This window comes from Musca domestica, unplaced genomic scaffold, assembly GCF_030504385.1.
Source record: "Musca domestica strain aabys unplaced genomic scaffold, Musca_domestica.polishedcontigs.V.1.1 48, whole genome shotgun sequence".
Classification (NCBI taxonomy): domain Eukaryota; kingdom Metazoa; phylum Arthropoda; class Insecta; order Diptera; family Muscidae; genus Musca; species Musca domestica.
The window spans coordinates 2644227-2657288 of record NW_026712340.1 but is presented as its reverse complement, the minus strand read 5'-3'; the positions used below and the strand labels follow the sequence as shown (position 1 = coordinate 2657288).

Genomic DNA, 13062 nt, shown 5'->3' with positions numbered 1-13062 from the left:
TTATCGTTTATACGCAGTGGTGAACCACGGAATTATGGTCAGAGGAAAATGTGAATATGAACTTGAACAATTTGTGAAAGTTTTTTTTTTTTCAAAATACCGGTAAATGGTACAGGCAACACCTTAGTTTGGAAATTTTGAGAAATAATATATATTAAAAAATATTCGTTGTAGTCGAAGTATTCCATTTACATTCTTAATCTAATACAGATAAAAATATTGGTACATGCGAAATTTAAAGGAAATCGAACATTTATATCCAATTATATACAAAATCATAAATTCCGATTAATAACACATTCATATCAGATTTCTGGCCGAGGGAAATATTCAGATATAGAAAGTTGTACGGAACCGCCGATAATTGCAGAACCGCCGAAATTGCGTCACTTTGTGGGTCACTTGCCAGAATGTTCGGATGTGTGAAATTTGAAGCTTATTTCGTGTATTGAAATGGTCTTGTGTTGATAGATATATTGTGATGTGCCAAGTCTGAATGGAATCGGATGTTAATTCCAGAAGGTACCGATATATTCCATCTTCACACCAGACCTTGGGTTAAAACATTTTTATTTTTATTTTTTTATTTATTTATTTATTTATTTATTTTTTTTTTTGGCCGTACCAAATTATATGTACTTCCTCTAGCCATATGACTAAGGGTATAAAAAAAACAATGAATAATCGGAAGTCTCGAATCACTGGTGACCAATATGCCAAATTTTAAAATTCTCGCTCTAAAAGATAGATTAGAAGATAGAGTCAAATATACCATTGTTAGTAATATTTTAATTTCCGAAAACACTGCCTTATTGTGACAACCTACACACCAACAACTATCTGTATGCCGAATTTTAGCTCTACCCATTTTTTTTTGTTTGTCATTCCGTTTGTAAAACCTCAAAATCTACATTTTTAAACCCACTAAATCTATTTATCGATGTCCGATCGTCTGTAGAAATCACTCTAGCTTCCGAAGGCAATGAAGTAGGTTGATAAAATTTTACTCAAATGTATATTATGTCTGCAGGACTTTGGGTATTGAAAATAGGCCATATAGGTCCACATTATATATAGCCCTCATATAAGGGTACCTTCCTATTATCGGTATTTTGCTGATTTAACCTACATTATTCACCGAAAATGTTTCAAATTTGGTGTTTGAAGTTCGTAATGGATGCCACAGCCTACGACAGAAAATTGTCAGTGCAGGCCCACACATTCGTATAGCCTTCATGTAGCAGCACCTCCCGATATTCGGTATTTTGATAATTTAAGCGATATTATTCACCACAATGGTTTTAAATTTTGTATTTGAAGTTCATAATGGATACTACAGCCTATGACAGAAAATTGTCTGTGCAGGTGAACGTCTTCGTATAGCCCTCATATAAAAATACCTCCCGATATTCGGTATTTTGATGATTTTAGCGATATTATTCAACGGAATTGTTTTAAATTTCTTTTTTGAAGTTCGTAATGGATACTACAGCCTGTGTCAGGTATAGCCCCCATGTTACCTCCCTATATTCGGTATTTTGATGATTTTAGCTTCATTGCTCACCGATTTTTTTTCAAGTTTCGGATTTGAATATTGTGGTGGCTTATGACAAAGAATGCCTATGCAGGTCCACGTCTCCATATATGGATCCTAATAGAATGGCTACATTTGGTATTTTTAAGATTTCCACAGGATTTTTAACGGATTTTTTATTTTTAAAAATTGCCAAATTCGTTCCAAATGTTGGAGGGTATTCAAAGTTCGGCCCGGTCGACCTTAAAGTTTTTTTTTTTTTTTTTTTTTTTTTTTTTTGGCGTTGATGACACGGCCTGTCTCTTATTCTTTTCAAACTTCCACCCTTTCTTTTTCGTCATAGATTTAATGTCTGGAATAAAGAAATAGAATAGGGACCGGTTGAATCTAAAGATTATTGACAATTGTCTTGACTTGAAATTGCAGATATACTTCTCGACAGAAAAAAAAAAAAACAAAACGTTGCTGTGAAAAAAGATCTGCCAATAGAACTTGAGTCGAACCTGGAGAGTTTCTAGTGTATAATTCGCATATGCTAATTTGCAATAAGTTCGAAATATATACTACTTTCCAGAGAACGGCCCTTGTAAGCCATCATCCACATCAAATATGCCTGATGAGCCGCTTAACCAACGGCGAAACGCGTCGCATAGTGGTGAGTGTGTGATAGTGTCTATCTGGCTTTCCTTTTCATTGCAAATTTCAGATCATTAAGCTCGTCTCGAAAGAGAAAACAAACACTTAAATCATAAAACATATGATCTTCGCCTTAACAAGGCAAAACTCGAAAATATTTTCTTTGGAAAACTATTGTAAAGGAAGACTTCAGATGCTAGATTTCAAAATTGGCAGGGATTTAGTTTATCGCGAAATATATTCAAGTATTACAAAAACTCAAAATTCTTCTCTTTATAATACAAATACAGACATACAGGACCGAAGCAACTTCCAATCAATTCCTTGAAAACTGAACAGAAATTCTGAAATAAAAAATTCTCTGTATGCTTGCAGTACTCGCATGAGAATTGCATTCATACATATATTCCACTATTTAGTTCGTGCTGCAACATTCCTTTGAACGTGGCCTATACGCAATGCGCACACATGTGCTGTATTGATTTACAACACATCATATCACACATACGCACCGCTGTGGACCTTGGCATTATCGTTAAATAATAATATTCATCATAGCCTGCCTCATCAATGCAAATGTCCTCCTCCCCGGCAACTCTGCAATCAGACATCATCCAACCATCAATCATTCATTCCATCTATGGCGGTGATTTATGGCAAAGGGCGGGGAGTTACCCCCACTCCACCGCCAATCGAAATGTTCTTTCAAACGGAAACTGTTGATTTGATGTAGTGGTGAGGGTGAGTACGAGGATGTTTGTTTGTTTTTTGTTTTCACTTTCCTCCTGCAATCGTAATTTGTATCGACAATGTGTATATTAAAATCAATAGCTTTAATAACGTGCAAATGAAAATATCTACCATTACCAGCATAAACACCATTCCCACCACCTTGCCAACGATAGCGATTCGATTCCGATACCTAAACAAAAATTTGCTGCAGGTGCAAAAACCATGAAAAATTAAACAAGGTCAAGGCCGAGAATGGAGAATGATTATGATTTGTTTTCGCGATGATAGTGTTTTGAGAAAAACAAAACTACAGAAAAGAAAAACGAAAAAAATCGACTACTAAATACACATACGAAATTAATATTTTGTTTGTATTAAAACAGCTGTCATGAAAATAATTCTGAGTGTCCCGTTTAAATGTTCCGACAAAAACCTACAAAGTATTTTTGTGCGGAATGCTACATTAGGCAAATTTGCATATTTAGAGATGGTTAAACATTTGTCCTTTACAAAGTCTGAACACAAACTACCAAATTATTAAAAAAAATTGATTTAAAAACGTATGACTTACAAACAAATTCTATAGAGAGAATAGATTTTAAAGGCATACATAGGGAATATATTTTAAAAGGCTTCTATAGAAAGATGATCCTTTAAAATGTATCCATGAAAAAAAGATAATTTAAGCATTTTTTAAAGAGAGAAGACGTTTCAAGCCTTTTCTATGAAAGTATGATATTTGAAAGATCCATGAAAGGAATAACCTTTTAGAGGTCTTTTACCTTCCAAAGAAAAGTAGTGTCTGACCTAGAAGCAACGTCCAGACGAAAGGCTGAAGTCAAAGTCTTAAAATTTTGCACGAGGGCCAGTCTTGGTGGGGAGGCTGGTTTTTGGAAAGTCGTACTAAAAGGCTACGAAAAGTACTAAAAAAATACTAAAAATTTAATACCTTGTATTGGACAAACGGTTAGCAGGATAGATGAATCAAGGGGCTTTTGGAAATTCGAATATTACGGTAACGAAAAATTCTAAAATGGTACAATCTTGTATTATGTCAGCGGATAGAGCTGAAACCTTGGCAATTAGAATCAAGGTTAAAATGTTAGTTGGATATACCTAGGCGGTTTTTGGAATTATGTACAAAGTGTACAAACTGTACTAAATGGTACTAAATTTTGAACAATTTGGTTAAGGGTGAACGGATGAAGCTGAAATTTTGAATTGGGGTCCCTGTGGGTGGATGTTATGAGACAAAGGGATCGTTTTGGAAATCAATACTGCAAGAGTACGAAAAGTGCTAAATAGTACAATATTTGGTATTGGCTGAGCTAATAGTGCTTTAAATCTGAAATTTGGTAGGGTTGTTGCCCATTTGCAGTCTGGACATATGGAGGTGGTTTCAGGACTCTCTTGGTATCTGGAATTGAGATTTAGAATTAAGATTTTGAAATGAGTACTATATTTGTACGAAAAGTGCCAAATGATACAAAATTTGGCATTGGGCTGGAATCCTAAAATTTGATATTGTGGTCTCTGTTGGTATCTGCAATTGAGATGTGGATTGGATTGAATGGATTCTACGAAAAGTACTAAATAGTACTTAGTTTGGTAGTGAGTGAAGAAATTGAGAATAGAGAGATAAATGGTATTTGGAATTGAGATATGAAGGTGGTTTGTAAATGTGTACTATAACTGTACTAGAAGTACTAAGTATTTCTTACTTTGGTATTGTGTGAATGAATAGACTTGAAATCCTGAAGCTTGATATTAATGTCACTATTGGCGTCTGTAATTTAGAGAAGGAGCTGGTTTTGGATATGTGTACAGGGTCTTTCGGCCCATTCCAATCGACGAGGCTATAATTGTTATATATATGCTATAATTGTACTAAATGAAACTAAATTTGATAATGGGGAAAATTAAAGAGCTAAAATCCTGAAACTTGATATAAGAGTCGCTGTTGGTATCAGAGGTTGTGATACGGAGATTATTATTATTATTATTATTATTATTATTATTATTATTATTATTATTATTATTATTATTATTATTATTATTATTATTATTATTATTATTATTATTATTATTATTATTATTATTATTATTATTATTTTTATTATTATTATTATTATTATTATTATTATTATTATTATTATTATTATTATTATTATTATTATTATTATTATTATTATTATTTATGCAGTAATTATACGAAGAGTACTAAATAGTACTTAATTTGGTATTGGGTAAAGATAGGGCTTTAATCTTCAAATTTGATATTGAGTACTCTTTTGGTATCTGCAATTGAGATGTGCATGTGGTTTTGGAAATATTGAATGGATTGTACGAAAAGTACTAAATAATACTTAAGTTGGTATACGGTGAAGAAATACAGATGAAATCCTAAAATTTGATTTTTTTCAAATCTTTGTATGTATTTGGAATCGAGATATGGGGTGGTTTTCGAAATGTGTACTATAATTGTACTAAATAGTACTTACCTTGGTATTGTGTGAAGGAATAGACCTGTAATCCTGAAATGTTATACTAATGTCACTGTTGGCGTCTGTAGTTTAGAGAAGGAGCTGGTTTTGGATATGTGTACTTGAAGGGGTGAAATTAAAGAGCTGAAATCCTGAAATTTTATATTAACTGTTGGTCTCTGATGTTGATATATGGAGATTGTATTGAAAATGCGTGCTAAAATTGTACGCAAAGTACTGAATAGTACCTAAAGTGAGATGAAAAAACTAGAATCAACTTCGTCCGACATATATTGTTTACAAGCGTACAAAAGCATTTTGGTGAGAATTCTCCACAAAAAAATTATTCGTGATGGAATTCAAGCGTGATAGTGTGATTTTTTTATATATTTGGCTGTAAACCCACAAGTGGTTATCGTTAGAGCACTCAAGCATTTAAATATGAAAAAATCTTTTGTGCTTCGTACCATCGCTCGTTACCGTGATACTGGGGCGCAGCCCGACATCAAGGAAGTGGACGGAAGAAAACAGCAATATCAGCAGAAATAGCTCGAAAAATAAAAAAGCGACTTGATCGAAACCCGCGTCGCAGTGACCGAAAAATGGCTCGTGAGCTAAACATTTCGCAACATTCCACTAGACAAATATTTAAAAGAGAGCTCGGGGTAAAGCCATTGAATTTCCAAGAAGAGCAAGAACTTACATCGAAACAGAAAGAAAATACACTCAAATAGCCAAAGAGTTGCTTCGCTTGACCGAAAGTGGTGAACTGCCGAATTTGGTTTTCCCCGATGACAAAACATTCGTTGTCCAGCAGTTTCTAAACAAACAAAATGATCGCGTTTACTTGCCAAAGTGGTCAGCTGAAAATGTGCACCTTCGTTTAGCCACCAGAACTCAAGCGCCGGCCGTGAAGATGGTGTGGGCCGCCATAACAGCCGATGGTCGATCTCCGCTCGTATTAATCGACAGTGGCATCAGAATAAATGCCGAATATTGGCGCGAAAATATTCTGGAGGGTGTATTAAAGCCTTGGACCTTGGACATTCCAACAGGGCTCAGCACGCGCCACACAAGAATGTTTACAAAATGAGTTTCCTGGCTCCATTTCAGCCGCATAATGGCCACCAAAAGTTGCGGATACCAAGCCGTTGGACTATTGTGTCTGGAGTATTTTGGAAAGCAAGGTTGGCACTAAAAAATACAAAAGTGTCGATTACCCCAAGCAAGCGCTTCCCGGGAATGGGCCAAAATACCGCAGAGCAATATTCGGGGAGCGTGAGATTGTTTCATTGGCCTTTTGAAGGCCATAATTCGTGCCAAAGGTGGCCAATTTGAACAAATCTAAAGTTATTCTAAAATTTGATGCTATTTCCGGCATTTTTTGCTTTCATTCAAAAAAAAGTAATAAAAAATTTAAACCATTTAAAAATTATGGCGTTTGACTTTTTTGCAGTTTTTTTATCAAAAAAATCTAAAACTAAATTTGGCATAACATGACATGGATTTATGCAAATAATTAGGTTCATTTCATTAATCCACAACCTAATTTAGTATAGAACCTATATGATACCCCTTTACTCAAAGTTCCCAGTTGCGTAAGGCAAGTAAGAAATATATTCTCATATTTTAATATTCTTTGTGGTCCTTCAAGTGAAATGTCATTACTTTTATAGACCGAATACTATTTTAGTGCTATTTTTAGTCGAAACACTTTCCAAGATTTTCTATGGCCAGAAACCATAGCCTTCAATATCTTTTATACATATTTTTTCCAATTTTAGATTATTCAGTCATCGCCTTAATCGTTTTAGTTGAAGGCTAGCCCCTCTAAGATTTCTTAAGTTTTTAACAAAAATTTAAATTTAAATGTCATCCAAGATTAATGATGGATATGATGAATTGTGACGTCCAAACAGTGGTCATTACTCATAATGGCTATCACTCATTTCCTCTTGACCCTCCAAAGTTTGCTTTTAAAATTAACAAATTTCAGAATTTTTAATATTTATCATTAAAAGTCTTTTTCACAAGTCAATGTCATTCATTGTCTCTTTTGTTGATATTTGTTATACAACAGTCGTTTTACACCAAACTGGAAGGAATACCCTTCATTATGTCTTTAAAAAAAAAACTGGTGTGGCAGCCGGACCAACTCTTTCAAATTGATATGTTAATGAAGGGTTTTCATATTTTCCAAAACAAAATTTTAATTGATGGCAAACAATACGACCAATAAACGACTTTTAATTGAAGAGAACAAATTTTCATTAATCCCTCTATTCCCAACAAATAAACGCACGCACTTATATACACACGCACACTCTTATGTGCAGAGACCACACCTGTCACCAATACAAAACATGGTTACAGTTAGTTACAAATTACATTCTATTCAAATTTCAGACTGGTCCCATCGTTAAGGCTTAATTGAATATTTGTTAAATTTTTGTTTGAAGCGCTCTTAATGGCCATTAAATTCAAATTTTATCCCATGTCTAATTACAAAATTGTCAGTTGGCAGTTTGTACAAGCTACTGGCTAACAGGCTAACAACTGAATGGGCTACTTAACCGACCATCCTGCTTTCGAATTCCCCCAAAATAGCCACTTACAAATTAAATGCGGTTGCCAAATACAAATTATTTTTTGGTTCAAATCAATTTACCAACGAATTTCAATTCAAATTAATTGGAGGTAATTTGGATGAGGTAATGTCAAGAGGATGCTTTGGATTTTGTAGTGATAAGCATATTATTGTGAGTAATTAAGTGGAAAATTATCAAAAAGGGGAACAAGAGGAAGAGGATGGGTCTGTTCCAGACAAGAACAAGAATGGAAAATCTGTAACAATATGTCCGAATATATAGAAGTACATTTTTGTTTTTAAATATAAACTCGTAATGAGTCATCTAAATATTGAACTCATGTAAAGAGACCGTTTTAGACCTTTGTTATAAAGCAGATATTTATGGCCCTTTTAACGGACTTCCGCCGACAGATTTCTAGGGATCGTTCGTCTGTGGATGATGACTCTACCATACATTAAAGGCCTATTAAGTAATTCTGTCCACAAAAGTCCCCTAACGTGTCTATCTACAGATGGCCGGTAAACGAGCACGAATAAAAGGGTATCTGTCAATAGCAGATGGGAGAGATAAATGAGAGGGTTTTATCTATAGTGAATTAGTAATATGTGTCCTATCAATAAAAGACTTTTTATTTCTGGATTTCGAAAAATTTTAAAAGGTGTTCTGTCTTTTGAACATTTTAAAAGGTCTTCAGGATTGAAGGCCTAAAAAAGACTTTCTCACTACGGAGTAAGACTACTAAATACCACTATAAGGTTTTACATTTTTTTTTTGGTCTACTAAATTCTATAAAATCCTCTAAAATGTCTTCTATTAACACTAGAATTTGCGAAGAACATTGGTGAACACAAGACCTCCTGTATGCTATCAAGAGAGGTAGTCAGACTTTAGAAGGCCCTGAAAAGTTCTCTCTTTCTCTCTATAGAAGACCTGCAAAATACCCCCTTTCTACAGAAAACATTAGAAATCTTCTACCTTTGCAAAAAACAAAACTCTGAAACATCTTTTGTTTTTAGAATACATGTAAAAAATCATCTGCATATAAATGACCTCTAAAAACCCTTATAAGAGATTTTCCATCTATTGGAGTCCAGTAAATGGTCGCTTGTTTGTGGTCACCTATAAAAATGCTTTCTGTGCATTAAAGATATTTAAAGGATTGCCTATCCAGAGGAAAAGTATAAACCATTTTCTTCAATAAGAGATCCAAACGACTGGTGAAAGGATTTTTATCTATAGACCTAAAAGGTGTCCTATTTTCATCCTTGTCATTTGAAGTCATCTAAAAGGGCAGTCCTGTTAAAGGTATATTCACCACCGAAGACCTCTAAAGAATACACCTAAAATTTCTTATTTTTCTATAAAGACCATCAAAAGTCCTCAGGAGCCTATAAATGACCTTACAATGTTTCGCCACACGAGATACAACCCATTAGGAACTACAAATACCAATTTTTAGACAAATCCGTGAAAAATGGCAACAATCTTCAAAATACCGAATATCGGGAGGTACCGTTTTATCGGGCCTTTACCAAATCATGGGCTTATACATACAATGTATATACCGGAGCTAGACAAATCTGCGAAAAATGTGGCAAAAATCATCAAAATACCGAATATCGGGAAGTACCGTTTTTTGGGGACAATACGAAAACGTGGGCCTATACATACAATGTTCCACCACCGGAGCTAGAACCCATCATGGTCAACAAATTCCAATTTTTAGACAAATCCGTAAACAAATGTGGAAAAAATCATCAAAATACCAAATATCGGCAGGTACCATTACCAATTTTTAGACAAATCCACGAAAAAATGTGGCAAAAACCATCAAATACCGAATATCGGGAGGTACCGTTTTTCGGGGACTATACAAAAACGTGGACCGATATATCTTACTTTCAATACCAATAATCCTAGACACAAAACAAATTGTTCTGCTCAATTTTGACGCTCTACGTCAAATAATATGAGCTGTATCGTGATTTCAACTGACATACGGACTTAATTAAACCTTCTTAGAATTTTATGCTAATTATGAATATATATACTTTATGGGGTCTACGATGAATACTTAGGGATGTTACAAACGGAATGACAAAGTTAATATACCCCTCTTTCCAAATTTGTATTGAAAGGGTACGAAAAGTACCCAAATATACTTAAAATTTAATACTTTATATTGGACAAACGGAAGAGCTACAATTCTGAAATTTGAAATGTGAGTCACTGATGGAGTATGGGAAATTCGAAATTTAAGGTTACCAAAATTACTAAAATGTACGAAAAATTCAATACTTAGTATTGGACAAACGAAATGAGTTTGAATTTTGAAATGAAAGTCACTGAGTGATGGAGTGATGTACTAATGGTAAATTCGAATGTTAAGTTTGTTTTAAAATGGTACTAATTTTCTACAATGGCGCCATTTGGTATTATGAGAAGGGATAGAGTTAAAAACTCGAAATTTTGTGAGATAATCAAGGTTAGAAAGTAAGTTTTGGAAGTGTTTACTAAATGCGCGAACTGTATTAAATGGTAACACATTTGAAACAGTTTGGTTTACGCCGAACGGGTGAAACTAGAATTATGCAATTTTGTATTGGAGCCCATGTTTTGGAAATGTGTTTACAAGTGCACGAAAAGTACTAAATAGTACTATATTTCTCCCAATACCTGGGAGAACAAATGGTGCTTGAAATTTGACATATGGTATTAGGGATCGCTGTTCATATGTATCCTTGGCATATGTTAGTAAGTGAAGGGATCAAGTCAAATAAATTCGATATTTAGACTACCGATGATATCTCGGTTTGAGATTTGGCGGTGCTTGGATATTCGTCCTATATTTGTATGTAAAGAACTAAATGGTACTAAATTTGGTATGGAGTGTATGAAATTCTCAAATTTGATAGTGAGATCTCTGTTGATATCTGGAATTCAGACATAGGTGGATTTTGCAATGTACACTAAAAATATATGGTATTGGTTGAAGGGATAGAGCTGAGATCCCGAAATTTTATATTGAGGTCTCTGTTGGTATCTGGGATTGAGATCTGGAGGTGATTTTGAAAACGTGTACTATAATTGGACGAAAAATACTAGATAGTTTTAAATTTGATATTGGGTGAGGGAATAAAGCTGGAATCCCGACATTTGATATTGTAGTCTCTTTTGGTATATGAAGTTAAGATCCGGTGGTGGTTCTGCTGCTAACTTTGGTATTGGGTGATATGGAGGTTTTTTTTTGGATATGTATATTATAATTGTACGAAAAGTTATAAGTAGTACTAAACTGGGTACTGAGTGAAGGTATAGAGGTGGAATTCTGAAATTTTTAAAGAGGTCTCTGTTGGTACCTGTGTGGAGGTGGAGGTAGTGTGGTATACTATAGTTGTACCATAGGTACTAAATTTGGTATTGGGTGAAAGAATGGAGCTGAAATCCTGTAATTTGATATGAATACAACTCTTGGTGTCTGCGATTGAGATTTAGTGGTTGTTTTGGATAAGCGTATTAAAATAGTACTTAATTTGTTATTGATTCACCCAATAAAAAATTTAGTACTATTTTAATACTGAATACTGATAGGACTGGAACTCCTAGAGTTGATATTGAGATTTCTGTCGGCATCTGGTGTTGGTCTCCTTTTGGTTGGAGAGATGTACATTGTTTTGGATATGCGTACTAAATGTTACTAAATTTGACATTGGGTGAAGGGGTAAGGTAAAGTTTTGAAATTTTTTGAGGAAAAAACTTGAAGAATATATAAATCCCTGAAAGTCTAAAAATTAAGTACGTTTTATGAAGTTGGGATAAAAAGCAAAAAATTGTCGAGCTCAACAAATTATGTACTTTCTATGCTAAAAAGGCACTACCACTGCACTGTTGGAACGAATCTAAAATTTTAGGGTAGACTTTTCGCTGACAAAGTAGCGGTCACTTGCTAGTAAATCATATTAGGTGTTAGGTGTTACACTAAAATTTGTAACAATTTTGTAGATTGTTACTGGAAGTCACCTGTTAACACAAAAGTTCTGCAAAAGAGAGAGATTTTTTTTTTAGAGTTTTTTTACTGTGAGCTTGCAAACACTTGCAACCCTTCTTCTTCTCCTTCCGGTGATGTATATTTGGGCAAGACCTTTTTAAACAATTGTTTGGTTTTTCGATTAATTTTAAATTTTTGCGCTCTTTGATAAATCAGCTGATTGCTTGCAAGTTTGTGCAGGGATTCTGTCTGCTTACTTTTCATAGTTTTCTGCAAAGGAGAATAAAATTGGCTCAATCTTTGAGAAAGAAGTTGCTGGACAATTCCTGCAGAAAAAGTAACCAGAAATATCTTTTTCCACAGAACACCTTTTCTCGACGGAAGAAGTTTCAGAGATATTACGTTTTTGGTCATCTGTTCATAGAAGGAATTTAATAGGCTTCTGTATAGAGGAGACCTCTCTTTCCTCCGAGATAGCTAAAAATATCTACAATTAAATGTTCCTTTTCGACATTTTAATACAAATCTCCTGGACATTACATTGTTCTTTGTTTTTGCAAAAATGGAAATTTCGTAATTTCCTAGTAATTTGAACAGTTTGCATTGTTTGACCTTTAACATTATTCTCTTCTTAACACAGTCCCCCTGCTTCTCTTCTGTTCCTATAGTTGCAGAGAATATTCTTTGCACTTATACTGATTTCTTCTGCTCCATTATTTTATTTGGGTTATGTCGTCCTTAGTTAAATGAAAAAGCAAGCAAAAATATACATAATTCTATATTTTATACTTTTCTTCTTCTGTTTTTTGCCTTCACTGCTGGGCATCGCTATTTGCCTTTAGTTATTTTTCTTGTTGTAGTTTTTTTTTTGTTCGGTTCCCAAGATAAATTAGAAATGCCTTTGAGGTTTTCAAAAAGTTTCAATGTTCAAGTATTCTTAAGTGCGAAAATATGCGTACGCCCAAGTATGTTGTTGTATGTTTCTGTTTCAATTTATGAAGAGGGTTATAGGAAAGGAGCTGCATTGCAGCTATGCGATCGGGGAATTACTACATTGAGAAATATTTGTTTTACAATTACAACGAAAGAAGAGGTTCA

General features: G+C 34.1%; 1 protein-coding gene across 1 annotated transcript in view; it reads right to left on the bottom strand.

The window, feature by feature from the left end:
* Window positions 1–13062, bottom strand: part of LOC101889291 (sodium channel protein 60E) — a 585783-nt gene that overhangs the window by 466470 nt on the left and 106251 nt on the right. The window lies entirely within an intron of this gene.